We start from the raw sequence: 17483 nt of genomic DNA, 5'->3' as shown, positions 1-17483 counted from the left end.
TGCCAGGCTAAGTTTCATTTTTTTTTAATAGAGATGGGATTTCACCATGTTGGCCAGGCTGGTCTCCAATCTCTGACCTCAGGTGATCTGCCCGCCTGGGCTTCCCAAAGTGCTGGGATTACAGGTGTGAACCACTGTGGCTGGCCAGGACTGTTCTTTAAATATACAAAGAACTCTTAAGCTTCTACAATACGAAAAAAACAACCCGATTAAAAAATGGGCCAAAGATTTCAGGAGACACCTTACCAAAGAAGGTATGCAGATGATGAATATGCATACTTTAAGAAGCTCCACAATATATGTCATCAGGAAAATGAAAATTAAAGCAACAGCGAGATGGCATCACACATCTATTAGAATAGCTCAAATCCAGAATGCTGAGAACACCTAGTGCGGGTGAGGATGTGGAGCAATAGAAACTCCAATTCATTACTGGAGAAGACACGAAATCATACAGCCACTTTGGAGGACAGTGTGATGGTTTCTCACAAAACTAAACACACTCATACCATATGAGTCAGCAACTGTGCTGTTTAGTATTTATGCAAATAAATTGAAAACATGTTCACACAAAAACCTGTACACAAATGTTTATAGCAGCTTTATTCATAATTGCCAAAACTTGGAAGCAGTCAATATATCCTTCAGCAGGTGGATGGATGGACGGTGGAATATTATTTGAGGCTAAAAAGAAATGAGCTATGAAAAAATATGAAGGAAATTTAAATTCATATGACTAAGTGAACGAAGCTAATCTGAAAAGACTATGTACTGTATGATTCCGCTTATATAACATTCTGGAAAAGATAAAACTATGAAGACAGTAAATAGATCAGTGATTGCTAGGAATTAGTGGGTAGGGAGGGATGAATAGACAGAGCACAGAGGATTCTCAAGGTAGGGAAATGACTTTTATATCATAATAGTGGATACATGTCATTACAAATTTGTTCAAACCAACAGAATAGACAACACCAAGAGTGAACCCTAATGTACACTATGGACTTTGGGTAATAATAATGTGTAAATGCATAATTTGTAACAAATGTACCACTTTGGTGGAGGATGTTGATTATGGTGGGGGCTTTGGGAAGGGGGCAGGGGTAGAGAGGATGTGGGAAATCTCTGTACCTTCTGCTAAATTTTGCTATGAAGTTAAAATTGCTTTTAAAAATAAAGTGTGTGTGTGTGTGTGTGTGTGTGTATTTTTTTAAATACCCACAGATATCTGTTAGTCCCTTCTTACTAGCTCTAATCCCTCAGGAAAGATCTCTAACCAGTGGTAACTGGTGACTCACCACTGAACCATATACATGTCTGTAGTTGGTGATGCAACTTTGTGACAATGCTATTAAAAATAGGAATTTCATGTCACACTCCAAAATGTTAAATTGCTTAATTTGACAGAAGTGTCTTTTTGATAGGCAGCTCTCACTGATTTTTCAGCCTTACCTCTGGAGGACTTATCAGATCAATAAAAGGAAAGAAGAAATATTTCTTGTCTGGGTATCACATTTTCTCAAGTAGAGATTATCTTTCTAGAATAGAATGGAAGATGTTTTCAATTAAGAGGCTTTGAGAGGTTAAAATGTGTGTGGGCAATGAGAAAGGGATGTTATGTGCAGCAGGGGCACCAGGATGCAGAGTTGGAGATGCTGAGCAGGTTCAGGTGTTGGTTGGGATTAACCTAATGTAGGTTTTCCAATGACAACAACAACAACAACAACATTTTTCCTAAGCCCTGTATGTGCCTTGCCTGTTCTCTTATTATTTAATGCTACAGATTCCTCATATGAGTACACTTTGAAGAGTAAATGAAGAAAGTTTACATTTCTTTTGGTATTTACTATATGTATATAACATTTTCTCTATTTAAACTCTATAAAAGTATATAATATTCTTTCTTTAGTGAAGAGAAGCATCAAATCCCCAATGTCTTATGTCCTTTTCTACAGATAACAAGTTAATCCCACAAAAGAGATACCTCTTTACAAATAAGAACAAAAATGAGAAGTTAAAATTTGGAGGAACGTGAGGTATGAACGAAAGTGAGAACTATGTTTTGGGAGAAAACGTTATCACTTGATAACATCTGTCCTCATCTATTTATTTAATATTTAATATATCCCAAATTTTGCATACCACAAAACTCCCTTTCCTTTTCCAGCACAATAGTAGGTAGTCTAACAACAATGTCTATGGCAGATCGGTATATTAGAGAATAAAGAAAACATTTGAGAAAGACAAAAACCACCCAGCTTCGTTGCTTTTCTTACTCTAGAATAGCTAGCCACCTATTCACCCTTTCTATTTTTGAGCAAATCAAGCATCTGTTTTATTCGGTACTTACCAGCAGTAAGCTGAGAACTGAAGATTTCAGGCAGTTTTCTGCCTGGACAACTTGCGCCATGAAGCAACTGGTGCTCATCTCTCCATCGCCCCTCTCCTACTGCCAGGAGTGAGTCTGCTCTCTTCACCTTCTCCCACTACCAGCTTCCCCAGCTCTGCTGCCAGGCCTTAGGAGAACACACAGGCCACAGGTTCTAAGTGATCTCTGGGAAGCTCAGGGGCTTAAGGTTCAAGTGATCTCCAGACCAGGTCTCTCAGAGGAGCTACAAAATGGATTAAATAGGTTGTTGAGGCTTTGTCTGGAAAGCTTTTCACCAATTATAATATGTGAGTGCCAATAAATGTTTATAACAGAGCTCTTTTTTATATTGGTAATCACTTTCACCTGCATTTGTTGTGGGACCTCGTCTCTTTGTGAAAGGAACCTGTGGATGAACTTGGGAAGATTCAACTCAGCCAAGTAAAAAGTGTGTGTTAAAATTGCTAATTTTTAATATTAAAGCATACTAAATTCTGAAGATGAGCAGGAATACTTTGAAATCTCCACTCTCCATTCACTGTCAGGTAGTTGACACTAAACTAAAACAGCTTGAATGCTAAGATTTCTGCATTTAGACTTTCCCTTTAAAAAAAATTTGTCTAGTCACTTACTCTTGATTATCTCTGTTTTTCTCACCTATAGGTCTTTAATCCTGAAAGAAAAAATGTGGACTTCCCTCTAGTACATAAACATTAAGTAACTTTGGGTCTGAAATGGGTAATGCCAATCTCAATTTTACAAAGTGATGTTCCTCATTAATAAAGAATACATGAAGTCTTAGGGAAATGCTTATCATAAGCAAGCCCCCAGTCCAATTGTACATGATTTATTCTAATGTGAGCCTAGGTCAAACATCCACATGTGATGTTTGGGACATCTCATTGCTCTTTTCCTGCAGTTTTTTGGCTTATCTTTTTGAGGTTAACCTAGAATGCAACATAAACCATATACAGACTGGTGGAATAAAAATTCTGAACTCTTACCTCAGGGCACCTGATGATTTGGGTCAAAGAAATATCTTTCTTTGACGTTACTTGTTATAATTTAGGAGCCCCAGGGTACTCAATCTGTCTCCAGTCATGCTGATAGCTTCATCAACTTCCTAATAAGTGTTTACATAGATGTAGTTGTGTAATACTATCTGATGCCACTGAGCACCACCACTCCCTCCTTGAATTCCCTTTGCCTTGAACTTCCAAGTTCCTGCCTCTGGAGTATTCAGGACAGCTCCTCAGTTCCCCTGAGTGTAAAGAGAGGAGGTGGTAATTAATGCAGTGTCACTTCAGGTACACCAGAGAAGTTCCCTGCAAGCCTTCTTAGACTTCTCTTCTTAAATACACTGTCTTGGCATAGCCAACCACTCAAGGGGACTCTTTACTTAGAGCTGAAAGATATATAGCAGCACATGTATGAAATCTATGAAATACGCACCAAGATAGCAAATGCTTGATATCAGTGGCTTAAAGCCCTCATGACACCCCCCGGAATACACAAAAGCCTCTGTGACCGTCACTGCCTGCCACTGTCTCCTTCTACAGTATGAGATGGGGGTGCTTCCTTCTCGACTTCTGCCCAGCTCAAGGCCAACAGATACTGTGCTTTTGAAAGGATTCTAACCCTTAATCTGTGACCAGTTTTCATGTTAGAGTTTATGTTTCTCTCTCACTCAAAGAAAAAAAATGATAAAAACAAGTGCGAATGATCATAATAAAAGTGTGCAAGATGATAAGTATCAATTGTGTGAAACCAACATCTTGGGGCATCAGACAGCATGCATTTTTCAGTTCTTTTCCCTAATCTGCCATTCCCTGTCTCCTATTCAGACAGAAAGACATGGGCAGGCATTTGCTCAAGGGAAATGGCATTTCATTCAATAGTACTTTACTTGGGAGATTCAATCTCTGAGCACCAAGAGTGAGCAGGGAAAAGGAGAAGAAGTTGGCCCCTCTTATTCGTGGGTCCTACAAGGCTGACTGAAAGACCTGAGCATCCATGGATTTTGGTATCCTTGGGGGGTGCTGGAACCAATCCCTTGGTGATACCAAGGGATGACTATACAAGGAGATAGTTTAACATGCTGGCCACTGCTGCTCAGTAGGTCAAGAAAAGACACAGGTGTTTATACTCAATCATGCAGGATGACTCTGGACAGGCTATGCAAAGAAGTAAGAACACTGAACATTCTATTAATGCAGAAAGGAAACAATAGTGATATAACCTTAAATTCTCATAGAGGTTTACTGCCCCACCACCACTTTTTGGATGCATGTTTCATACAAGCCATAGAGATTTTCTTCTGAGGCCTGCTGTTTATATGCCTGGATTGCTCCTGTCAACTATGTCCTATTGGTTAAAGTTTTCACCATAGAAACTAACCCTCCCATACTTACAGTTCACAACATCCAGTCCTTTTCCTTTCGTCACCTCTCATAAAGTTAGATCCCACTTCCTGAAGTGTGCTGTAGTGTTAAATACACGTTTGAAGGTGGCAGAAGGAGCCAGAGACTGTAGGAATTTGAAAATTTGTTGGCCACAGCAACAAAGGATAAGAGGGCTGATGTGGGGCTGCTGAGAGTCTAGCAGAGAAGTGAAGATGATAAAATCTGACAGGGCACACAACATGCTTCTAAAAATAATAAATTTACGTGTAACTGATCAAGGAAGACATGCCTGGCTACTAAATCTTCACTTCTTCCACTGATCCTGACATAGTTAGTACTTAAAACTTTGTTCACCTATTTCCAATTCCATAACCCTTTGCTATCCTTCAGTTAAGGTTCTTACCCTAACAAACTAACCCAAACCTTCATTCCTGAAGAGTACATGATCTTAGTAGTATTGTCTATTTGAGGTTACTTAAATGTCAACTGTTAGAAATGGACATAAAAATACTAAAAGCCCCCCCAGCAAGATTCCCTGTGTTCTAGTAGCACTCATTACTATCCCCGTTATGTAGCAGCAACCCTGTTATTCATGATTTATTAGATCACTTCAGCCAAAACTGGATTTTTAAAAACTGTTTACTCAAATACATAAAGAGGAAGTACAAGTGGTTGAGTTCATGCATTATGTCCTACACGGCTACCATCATGATCCAAAGGAACAAGCATTGGGGCGGCTGGGCAGAGCTGCTGAAAGACACACATAGCATAGGTTGCCTTTACCCCTGATTATTGAGAACCTTCTCTGCAGAGGGGATCTTTCTATGAGCATTCACAAACACCCTCTTGACCCATTCAGAAGAGGTTTATTGCTGTCTTCTTTCTCTAACTTCTTGGTTGGTCATCCTCCATTATTTTTCCTTTCAAGTCCCTGACCATTCAGGAAAACAATTAGTCATTACCCATGATTTGGTGTGCATCCTTACCTGTAGTTATTTCTTTTTGAAGGCAAAGAGGACACTCAGATGTATCAACTCAATGTTCTATCCATTAGATGCGTAGAATAACCTTCAGAGCCACGTTTTAATGCATCTGTAAATCTGTAGCGGTTCATTTCTGTATGGTGTCAGGAAATTTACAAAGCCTCCTATAAATGGAAACCAAAATTTTTTTTTCTTAGTCAAGTGATCTTAGAGATCTTCCCATTAATCAGTGAGTATGGGTCAAGGAGAGTTGGTAATGTGTCAGGATTAGGTGCATTAGAAGCATTAACCACCAGTTCATGCACTTATTTGTGACCCTGACTTCTCCAAGCCTGATAATGTTTATGTCACTTCCATTTTACAATGGAATACTTTCAGGAATCTCATATTATTGATGACATATTGGATAACATTTCCTGTGTGATGGGAAACTCAAGTCAAAATTCCCTTGCCATTTTTTTTTTCACTGCCATGGATGCTATACCAAGACCTAGTAGCAAATCAGGAGAATATTTTCTGAAAAAGCCATGACTTTGTTTGAAAGTTCTAGAACCTCTGCTGTGATTATTCTATTATGACTGCTATTGGATCTATACAGTACATCAAACTCTCTCAGACATATTGAGCAACATTGACTTTACTGAGTCATAAGGGCAGACTTCGTGACTGCAACCTGCATAACCTTTTCTGGCTTGGAGCACACTCCAAGATAATGATCTCACAGATTTAAAAAGTGGATCAGAGAAGTACAAATATACTCTGAAAACTGACATATATTACCTCCAAAACAGAACAGAAGAATATTCATTAAACAGCGTGCCTCTTTTCTTAGATCAAGAAGCATAAGATGCAGTGACTTATGTTTCACTTTGGAGGTGATATTCTAAATAACTCTATATGCAGAAACTCTCCTGAAGTGGCATTTCCTTGAATTCTCATAGAGTAGTTTTTGTTTGTTTGTTTTTACCTACACCCTGGATGCATGTATCTTACAAGCCATAGAGAAATCCTCCCAAGTTAAACTCTCCACAAGATCTTAGCAACATGATTTCATGTAAGTCATACAGTATTATATCTTGTGGAATAATGTAATGTTCTTGGTTCCTGTGGACCATTATAACAAAGAGCCATAGAGCTGATGTAGCACTGAGGCAAAACGTGCACTGCTGAACCTTTCAGGTAATGCCACTGGATCTGGTATTCTCTGACTATTGAATTAGGGAAAGTAATAATAACATTTGTCAGCTCTATAGCTACATGACAATTGTCAAATGATTTGTGTGTTGTGCTAGCAAAGGCATGACATCTAAGAGAGCAACTGTAACTCAAGCCACCAGCTAATTAGACTTCTGGAATAAGTTGTTATTAATCCTACATTTTTTTTTTTTTTTTTTTTTTTTTTTTTTTGCACAGGTCAAACGAGTAGGCAAAAAAAGAACGTGATGACAATCACTGTTCCCTCTGTTCCATCCCACATGTCTTTTCAACTTTGTTATGAGGTTCAGAAGATGTCAGAAACTTCCATTTGAACTTCTAGTTGGCATGTTATACTAAATCCATAGGTTAAAGAACAAAAATAGGGATGCTGTGGGCCAATGAGTACAATCATTAATTGTATACCCAGGAACACAGGATGGTCTGTTGGACCCACTCCATCCACTTTAAGATACTTCTCATTACAGATGAGAAAACTCAGGTAAAGTAACTTGCCGAAGTCTAAGTAAGCAGTGGCTGTCAGGATGAGAGCCCATGTCAGTGTTTCCTAGGACAGTGCTAATAAAAACTACCCTAAAGTGATTTCTGTGATTTAAAATAGCTATTTGTTTGGTTTATGGACTGTGTTGTGTTTCTGAATGTTTCAAAGTGTTTGTCCTGCCCCTGAGAAGTAAATTCCCTTCACAGCTGTGGCTTATGGAAATGAGAATAGTTTAAAAGAGAATATTCCTATCAATGGAATATTGCATTAACTTAAGAGGCACTAAAGTGATGCAGCCTAAACAAAACAAGTTAACATTGTCACTGGAAGTCATCTGTGATTTGCTTAGACTGCAACACTTTAGTGCTTCTAAAGTTAATGCATTCTCTGCCACTTCTCTGCGCTAACATATAGTCATTCTAGTCATCACAGGGACAAGGATATGATCTACCTTCTACTATATTCTTGGTGCAACTAATGTATCATCAGACTGGAAATTTTTAAGTTTCATGGTGCATATCAAAACTAATATTAAACTCCTTTCTAGAGCTGAATATCATTTCGAGCTTGTGAAAAAGCAACATATTCTGTTCTCGATCTTGGTATGCTTTAAGCATTTTACAAAGTCTTTTCTCTCTCTGTTATTGGCCTGAATTGTCTTTATAATTTCAAGGGAATATTATTTATTTCTCCATTAATTTAAATATCTGCATCAAGTTTTCATTCCAGTAATTTCATACTAACAAAGTGGCTGAGAGGCTGAAAAGGCAAGAGTCACAACCACTCAAGTCCATGTCTGGAGAAAATGACAGCTTCTGAGGCATATGGGAGATGTCACAATGACACAGTCTCAATCTCCATGCCTGGAGCTGCCTCCCAGGACCATATGAACCTGCCCCACCCCTGTGAGTCTCTTCTCTGTCTTAGATATTGGAGAATTTAGCTCAGTCTTTATAAAAGCCATATTTACCAGTTCCTTATGTCCTTGAAATAATGAGTTCATGAAGATGCCACAGAGATGAGAACAAGTTGGTTATCAGACTTATCTATCTTAATCACCCCAAAATAGCTTTATTCACTGTATGATCTTTTAAGTACCACATTTAAACAAAGGACAGCAGGAGAAATATGAAATGGGAGCAAGACTAGAGGGTCAGATTAGCAGTTAGGCATAATTTCTATCAAGTATAAACTTCAGAACAAAGAGAAACATAAATCTCCACAGTCTTGTGATTAACAATTTGAATCTCCAGCACTTTATTATTTCTGCTTTATGCTACTTCTTTCTTATTACTCCCTCCATAATTCTTCTGCCAATGGGGAAATTTCCAAGAACTACCCTAGGCTGGTGTTTCTCAAACTATGATGTACATACAACTCACCTGGGGATCTTATTAAAAACCAGAATCGGATTTGGTATTCAGGTAGGACCTGAAATTCTGCATAACAAGCTGCCAGATGAAGCTGATGCTGCTGGTCTACAGATCATGGGCCACTCCTTGAACAGTGAGGTAGGGGACAAATTCCTCGGGAGAGGGAAGATGCTTTCCTCACTGTCGTCTCCACTTTCCTGCTCGGCCCCCTACCCCCACCCCAGGCCTCAATACCAACAAATAGCGCAGCTAGTGTTTGTTAGCTCATCAGTCAATGGGCAGACATTATGCATAGTCATGGCTTTGGGGCATAGTAACATCTTATTTGATGTAACATCTGTCCAGCTGCACATCAAGTCCTGGCAATTTCTCTTCTAAATATCACTTACATGTTCTCTCCTTTGTATCTGCACTACACACCAGTTTTTTGACTGGTCTTCCTGCTTTTCCAGCTTCTCTTCCCTCTAATCCATTCTCTTCACTTCTGTCAGAATGATAATCCAGAAACTGGATTCTTACTGCCCCCAATGCAAACTCTAAGCTCTCTACTCCTATGGTTTAAAAAACCCCTTTTCCTTCTGGGTGATGTCCAAACTTCCAGGCTGATAGCACACCACTGCCTCACGTAAATCCTGGGTCCCTGCTCTACAAAAAAGTTCATGGCTCCTAGAAGAGGCCATGTTCTTTCCCTGCTTTGTACATGCCTTATTTTCTCTCTGAAAGGTTCTTCCCTTCTCTCATCCCTTCTTTTGATATTAAACACTTCCTTCAAAATCCAGCTCCAATATCATCTGCTTATTAAGGCTTTTCTGAATTTCCTTCTACTCTCAGGTATGGTACAGTTGTGTGTTCTCTCCTGTATGCCCATGCTAAACCATATGTATCCCTCCAAACACACATTTTACAGTGGTCTATCAGATTCCTTTACATAGCAGCCCATCTCCACTAACACTGTGGGTTGTTTGAATATAAATGGTGCCTCATTCATCTTTTCTCCTGCTAAAGTAAAAAACAGTGTTTGTTTTATAGAAGCTGCTCAATATTTGTTTGCTGCATAAATCAGCGGGGAGCTACATAACTGTAGAAACACATACCAACAACTTTCTCACCTAGGGGCTGGTGGCTGTAGTGAAACCTGCTTCCCTACCATGATTTCCTCTCATAGCACTTTGCCTGGCCTCTAACATGGAGAAGAACTTCAGCAGTGGGAAGAGGAAGGAGTATAAAGAGGTGCCAAAGGGGCCAAAGACGCTCCAGTCTTCACATGAATGTTTGGGTGTCCCATTTGGAAATGTAATTGAGCACAATTTCGAAGATGTCACACCAAAATTATTTTCAAGAGGTTAAACTTGGAAGAAAGAGAGAAAGTAAGAAAGAAAAGAAGAAAAGAAAAAAAAGAAAAGAAAGAAGGGAGGAGAAGAGCGGGATGAGAGAGGGAGAAAAAAAGAAAGAAGGAAGAAAAGAGGGAGACAGGGAGGGTTGGAGGAAGGAAAGAGGAGCTGAAGGGAAAGAGAGGGCATGGAGAGAGAGAGGGAGGGAGAGAATGAGAAAGAGAAAAGGAAAAAGAAAGGAAGAAAGAAAGAAAAGAAAAAAGAAAGAAAGAGAGGGAACAAAAGAAAAAATAGAAAGAGGGAGGAGAGAGAAAGAAAAGGAAGAAAGAGACGGAGTCAGGGAGGAAGGAAAAAAGCAGGCAAGCAAGCAAATGAGCTTAAAAAGTAAAGATTTCTTCCTTTTTCTCCCCCCAAACACGATATTTGCAATCTTTGTGTGAGATGTAGGAGGCATTTCACAGGACTTATCTGTGACTAATGATTATGTTCTCCTCTAGGAAAGGTGTGATGCATGTGGAGTGGATTCAGCCTCCTCTGAAACTGTCATTTCTCAGTTGGATTTAAAGTCCTACACTGCTGGTGAAGCCCCTCCTTGCTCTGGGCTCAGCAGGCTAGAATGTGTGCTGCGTGCACAGCCACAGCTCCTCCCACTGTGGATCTGCCATGAAATCCTAAAGGAAGAGGCCTTTGCACTCAGTGCCTGGGACATTTCTTTTCTTGAAGGACTTGTTCTGAGTGCGAAAGTTCTCTTGACTGGTTCTGGCACTTGTTTGGGTGTCCCTGCTTATCTTACTTCCCATCATCCATATGAAAAACACATCTAAAACAGACAGCATTGAAGTATAATTTATTTTAAATGCTGTTCAATTGCAATTTTTTCTTCATACCAATCAGGTTATTTAGAAATAGACAACTTAGATTTGCTCTAAGGAATCTCCTCATTTTGTGGATGAAATGACAGACCTAGAGAAAGAGAGGATCTGAGAGAGGTAACTCTGGATGGTGACAGGGCTAGAACTAGAATCCATATTTACGGAGTACTGGGCAACCTCAATCTCTAATGTGTAGAACATATTGTGTACTTTTTATTAAACTATGTAGTTTTTTAGTTTGGAATCAGAAGACCTGTGTTCAAACCCAAGACCTATGATTTTCTAGTTTTTCCTGTTCTTATACTGAATCCAGTATTCTCTGCTATAAAACAGGTATAACAGTTACTATTCCCACAAGGTTATTGAGAGAAACAAATGCAATTATGAATAAAGATGCATTTTATAAAGACATCATATAAACATTAATTATTGTTACTTCTAACAGTTTGCTAATTTTTTGCATAAAGATTCTAATATAATTTTGTGCCAGCCACAAAACTAATACATACTGATTTTAAAAGTACTTAAAAGTTCAAAAGTGCACCTGTGACCTATATAAGATGATGGAATTTCTTAGTGAGCTATAAAGTTGTCTTCAGTATGTCCTTTTTACAGATGGCCATGCCTCAACACACCTTTTAATCAATGTTGAGTACGTCATTTGTTTTAAGAATTAGCCAGCATGTTCCAGACACTGGTTCTTCTTGTTATCTTACCCTACGTCATTTTTCCCCACTTTGGGACAGTTAATGCCAAACAAAATTCTCAGATTTTGTCAAAGAAATGATCCATGGGAATTTCCCACACCAAGTTTCCCTGGAATTCAACAATTCAACAGAAGTTTATCAAGTACCAACTGTAAGAATGAAAATTCACACTTGCATAGACTCTAAGAATATGTAGTCTGCTCTGGCTGCTACAGCAAAATAGCACAGACTGATGATTTAAGCAACAGAAATGTATTTTCTCACATTTCTGCAGGCTGGAAGTCTATGATCCAGGTACAGGAAATTCATTTCCTGGTGAAGGTTTTTTCTGACTTGTAGATGGCCACCTTCTCACCATGTCCTCACATGGCCTTTTCTTGGCACATGTGGAGAGAGCGAGCTTTGGTGTCACTTACAATGACACGAATCCCATTAGATCAGGAACACACCCTTATGAGCTTATTTAACCCTAAGTACTTTCCTAGAGACCTCATCCCCAAATGCAGTCACACCGAGGATTAAGCCTTCAACATGTGAATTTGCAGGGACACAAACACTCAGTTCATAACAATCACTAACAAAGCCATCATCTCTATAGTCTGCAGAGATCATGAATATCTTTCCCCATTTCACGGAGATATCTCAGTGACATAAAGTAACTTCTTCAGGTTCCTTGGTGCCATGTTCTGATGCTAAATGCAATGTGTTTCTTATTTCAACACAAACTGTTGCCTCTGGCTATTCATAAGGTTTAAAAGAAATCATAATACCTTGCAGATGCATTATCGAGTTCATGGGTACAAATAAGGGTGGGAGAAGGTCTGTCACTCTGACACTCCTTTAGTCCCTAATTTGTAAATCCTTATACAGTATATTACATGTAAGACTATTAGCATCCATGCTAAAGCAAAACAGTCAAATGAAAGACATTAAGGACAGCTGGTCATTATAGTTGTTTTTGTGTAATACACCTTTCTCTGTGACATGTGAGCATGAAGAAAGGAGGAAAGTGCACATTGGTGTTTCTTTCAGCCTCCACGAGGACAGGCTCAAAGTTGGAAGCTGAGGGTGGGAAGCAAAGGACATTCTGCCTGTGAATCTCACTCTATTTGGCAGATGTGGGCAGAGAGAGCTGTGAAGTTTAGATGCATTTCGTGATAAAGTGCCAGCTGCTGCCCAGATGGGACACAGTTCCAACCTCCAATAATATCTTTGCTTTCCTGTCTCATGGCCTCCATTTACCCTAGGGTTGACATAGCAAAAGCATCATGATCTCTCATATTGCTTTAGACATCTGGTGCAAAGAGAAATTTTCCCTGGGCTACTTGAAAACACACAAGATGTGGTTTGGCTGACCAGAAGAGTTTGGAGCTGAAGTTCGGCAATAAAAGTATAAGTTGACAGCATGACAGGAAATGCCACAGCTCAGACACTGCACATCACACATACCTGGATCTACCAGCTGCCAGCACTTGTCCTTTCTTCTTCCAGGGCCATTTCCCACATATAAGGGCCAGAAAATGGACTAGGAAGCTTCACTGGGAATCATGTGTCCTTCAGACTTGTTAGTGTCTTCATCAAGGCAGTCCTCGAATATCCACCTGGGCTCCATATAACCTGGCCTGGTCCTCACTTTAATGATCCTCCTCTAGTTCATCTGAGCTAAATTCAAAATCAGTGACTCCTATTCTCTTCCTGATTTTAAGCTTGCCCTGTTGCTGAAGGTTTCTCTGCTCTATCTGGGAGAAGCAGGCCTCGCTATATAGCTTGCACAGTCCAGGGCAAAATGAAAATGCAGGAAACCCCTTCTCCAAAAGCAGGAAATAAAGTATTGTGAAGAGTACTAGAATATAAAGATTTTTCTTTCTTTCTCTTTCCACTTATCATGATGTGTTTTTTAAATATTTAATGTTATTCTAAGTAGAGAAAAATTAATACTTTAAATTATTAGCTTGAATGTTGTCATTCATCTTTTTATTATACAATGCTAGTTTTAAATTCAAGGATAAGAATATTTAACTCATTCGTGGATCATCAAAATTACACAATTTGTATTTCATGACATATACATGCGTATCTTTTTTGTTCTTTCCAGAACATTGGAAACACTGCACAAAGCCAAATCAACTGTTTTTCTTTTACTTCTTTGTATATACACATTCTACCTAACCTCTCTACCCTCAGCTTACTAATGAGAAAGAAAGGGGGGGCGGAGCAAGATGGCCGAATAGGAGCAGCTCCAGTCTCCAACTCCCAGCGCCAGCGACACAGAGGACCGGTGATTTCTGCATTTTCAACTGAGGTACTGGGTTCATCTCACTGGGGAGTGCCGGACGATCGGAGCTGGTCAGCTGCTGCAGCCCGACCAGCGAGAGCTGAAGCAGGGCGAGGCATTGCCTCACCTGGGAAGCGCAAGGGGGAAGGGAGTCCCTTTTCCTAGCCAGGGGAACTGAGACACACAACACCTGGAAAATCGGGTAACTCCCACCCCAATACTGCGCTTTAGGAAACAGGCACACCAGGAGATCATATCCCACACCTGGCCGGGAGGGTCCCACACCCACGGAGCCTCCCTCGTTGCTAGCGCAGCAGTCTGTGATCTACCGGCAAGGCAGCAGCGAGGCTGGGGGAGGGGCGCCCGCCATTGCTGAGGCTTAAGTAGGTAAACAAAGCTGCTGGGAAGCTCGAAGTGGGTGGAGCTCACAGCAGCTCAAGGAAACCTGCCTGTCTCTGTAGACTCCACCTCTGGGGACAGGGCACAGTAAACTAAGACACACAGACACCTCTGCACAGACGCAAACGAATCTGTCTGACAGCTTTGAAGAGAGCAGTGGATCTCCCAACACGGAGGTTGAGATCTGAGAAGGGTCAGACTCCCTGCTCAAGCGGGTCCCTGACCCCTGAGTAGCCTAACTGGGAGACATCCCCCACTAGGGGCAGTCTGACACCCCACACCTCACAGGGAGGAGTACACCCCTGAGAGGAAGCTTCCAAAGCAAGAATCAGACAGGTACACTCGCTGTTCAGAAATATTCTATCTTCTGCAGCCTCTGCTGCTGATACCCAGGCAAACAGGGTCTGGAGTGGACCTCAAGCAATCTCCAACAGACCTACAGCTGAGGGTCCTGACCGTTAGAAGGAAAACTATCAAACAGGAAGGACACCTACACCAAAACCCCATCAGTACATCACCATCATCAAAGACCAGAGGCAAATAAAACCACAAAGATGGGGAAAAAGCAGGGCAGAAAAGCTGGAAATTCAAAAAATAAGAGCGCATCTCCCCCGGCAAAGGAGCGCAGCTCATCGCCAGCAACAGATCAAAGCTGGACGGAGAATGACTTTGACGAGATGAGAGAAGAAGGCTTCAGTCCATCAAATTTCTCAGAGCTAAAGGAGGAATTACGTACCCAGCGCAAAGAAACTAAAAATCTTGAAAAAAAAGTGGAAGAATTGATGGCTAGAGTAATTAATGCAGAGAAGGTCCTAAACGAAATGAAAGAGATGAAAACCATGACACGAGAAATACGTGACAAATGCACAAGCTTCAGTAACCGACTCGATCAAGTGGAAGAAAGAGTATCAGCGATTGAGGATCAAATGAATGAAATGAAGCGAGAAGAGAAACCAAAAGAAAAAAGAAGAAAAAGAAACGAACAAAGCCTGCAAGAAGTATGGGATTATGTAAAAAGACCAAATCTACGTCTGATTGGGGTGCCTGAAAGTGAGGGGGAAAATGGAACCAAGTTGGAAAACACTCTTCAGGATATCATCCAGGAGAACTTCCCCAACCTAGTAGGGCAGGCCAACATTCAAATCCAGGAAATACAGAGAACGCCACAAAGATACTCCTCGAGAAGAGCAACTCCAAGACACATAATTGCCAGATTCACCAAAGTTGAAATGAAGGAAAAAATCTTAAGGGCAGCCAGAGAGAAAGGTCGGGTTACCCACAAAGGGAAGCCCATCAGACTAACAGCAGATCTCTCAGCAGAAACTCTACAAGCCAGAAGAGAGTGGGGGCCAATATTCAACATTCTTAAAGAAAAGAATTTTCAACCCAGAATTTCATATCCAGCCAAACTAAGTTTCATAAGTGAAGGAGAAATAAAATCCTTTACAGATAAGCAAATGCTTAGAGATTTTGTCACCACTAGGCCTGCCTTACAGGAGATCCTGAAGGAAGCACTAAACATGGAAAGGAACAACCGGTACCAGCCATTGCAAAAACATGCCAAAATGTAAAGACCATTGAGGCTAGGAAGAAACTGCATCAACTAATGAGCAAAATAACCAGTTAATATCATAATGGCAGGATCAAGTTCACACATAACAATATTAACCTTAAATGTAAATGGACTAAATGCTCCAATTAAAAGACACAGACTGGCAAACTGGATAAAGAGTCAAGACCCATCAGTCTGCTGTATTCAGGAGACCCATCTCACACGCAGAGACATACATAGGCTCAAAATAAAGGGATGGAGGAAGATTTACCAAGCAAATGGAGAACAAAAAAAGCAGGGGTTGCAATACTAGTCTCTGATAAAACAGACTTTAAACCATCAAAGATCAAAAGAGACAAAGAAGGCCATTACAGAATGGTAAAGGGATCAATTCAACAGGAAGAGCTAACTATCCTAAATATATATGCACCCAATACAGGAGCACCCAGATTCATAAAGCAAGTCCTTAGAGACTTACAAAGAGACTTAGACTCCCATACAATAATAATGGGAGACTTCAACACTCCACTGTCAACATTAGACAGATCAACGAGACAGAAAGTTAACAAGGATATCCAGGAATTGAACTCATCTCTGCAGCAAGCAGACCTAATAGACATCTATAGAACTCTCCACCCCAAATCAACAGAATATACATTCTTCTCAGCACCACATCATACTTACTCCAAAATTGACCACGTAATTGGAAGTAAAGCACTCCTCAGCAAATGTACAAGAACAGAAATTATAACAAACTGTCTCTCAGACCACAGTGCAATCAAACTAGAACTCAGGACTAAGAAACTCAATCAAAACCGCTCAACTACATGGAAACTGAACAACCTGCTCCTGAATGACTACTGGGTACATAATGAAATGAAGGCAGAAATAAAGATGTTCTTTGAAACCAATGAGAACAAAGATACAACATACCAGAATCTCTGGGACACATTTAAAGCAGTGTGTAGAGGGAAATTTATAGCACTAAATGCCCACAAGAGAAAGCAGGAAAGATGTAAAATTGACACTCTAACATCGCAATTAAAAGAACTAGAGAAGCAAGAGCAAACACATTCGAAAGCTAGCAGAAGGCAAGAAATAACTAAGATCAGAGCAGAACTGAAGGAGATAGAGACACAAAAAACCCTCCAAAAAATCAATGAATCCAGGAGTTGGTTTTTTGAAAAGATCAACAAAATTGACAGACCACTAGCCAGACTAATAAAGAAGAAAAGAGAGAAGAATCAAATCGACGCAATTAAAAATGATCAAGGGGATATCACCACCGACCCCACAGAAATACAAACTACCATCAGAGAATACTATAAACACCTCTACACAAATAAACTGGAAAATCTAGAAGAAATGGATAATTTCCTGGACACTTACACTCTTCCAAGACTAAACCAGGAAGAAGTTGAATCCCTGAATAGACCAATAGCAGGCTCTGAAATTGAGGCAATAATTAATAGCCTACCAACCAAAAAAAGTCCAGGACCAGATGGATTCACAGCTGAATTCTACC

General features: G+C 40.2%; 1 long non-coding RNA gene across 1 annotated transcript in view; it reads right to left on the bottom strand.

Moving 5' to 3' along the window:
- LOC126953760 (uncharacterized) overlaps positions 1 to 17483 on the bottom strand; it is a 139958-nt gene that overhangs the window by 11584 nt on the left and 110891 nt on the right. The window contains exons 5-8 of the long non-coding RNA XR_007725351.1: positions 5757 to 5917; positions 4780 to 4965; positions 3373 to 3629; positions 2351 to 2612 (exon numbers count right to left, since the gene is read on the bottom strand). This is a non-coding gene — a long non-coding RNA (uncharacterized LOC126953760). The remainder of the gene's footprint in view (positions 1 to 2350; positions 2613 to 3372; positions 3630 to 4779; positions 4966 to 5756; positions 5918 to 17483) is intronic.

Source organism: Macaca thibetana, chromosome 4, assembly GCF_024542745.1.
Source record: "Macaca thibetana thibetana isolate TM-01 chromosome 4, ASM2454274v1, whole genome shotgun sequence".
NCBI lineage: Eukaryota > Metazoa > Chordata > Mammalia > Primates > Cercopithecidae > Macaca > Macaca thibetana.
This window is presented reverse-complemented; position numbering and strand designations above follow the sequence as displayed.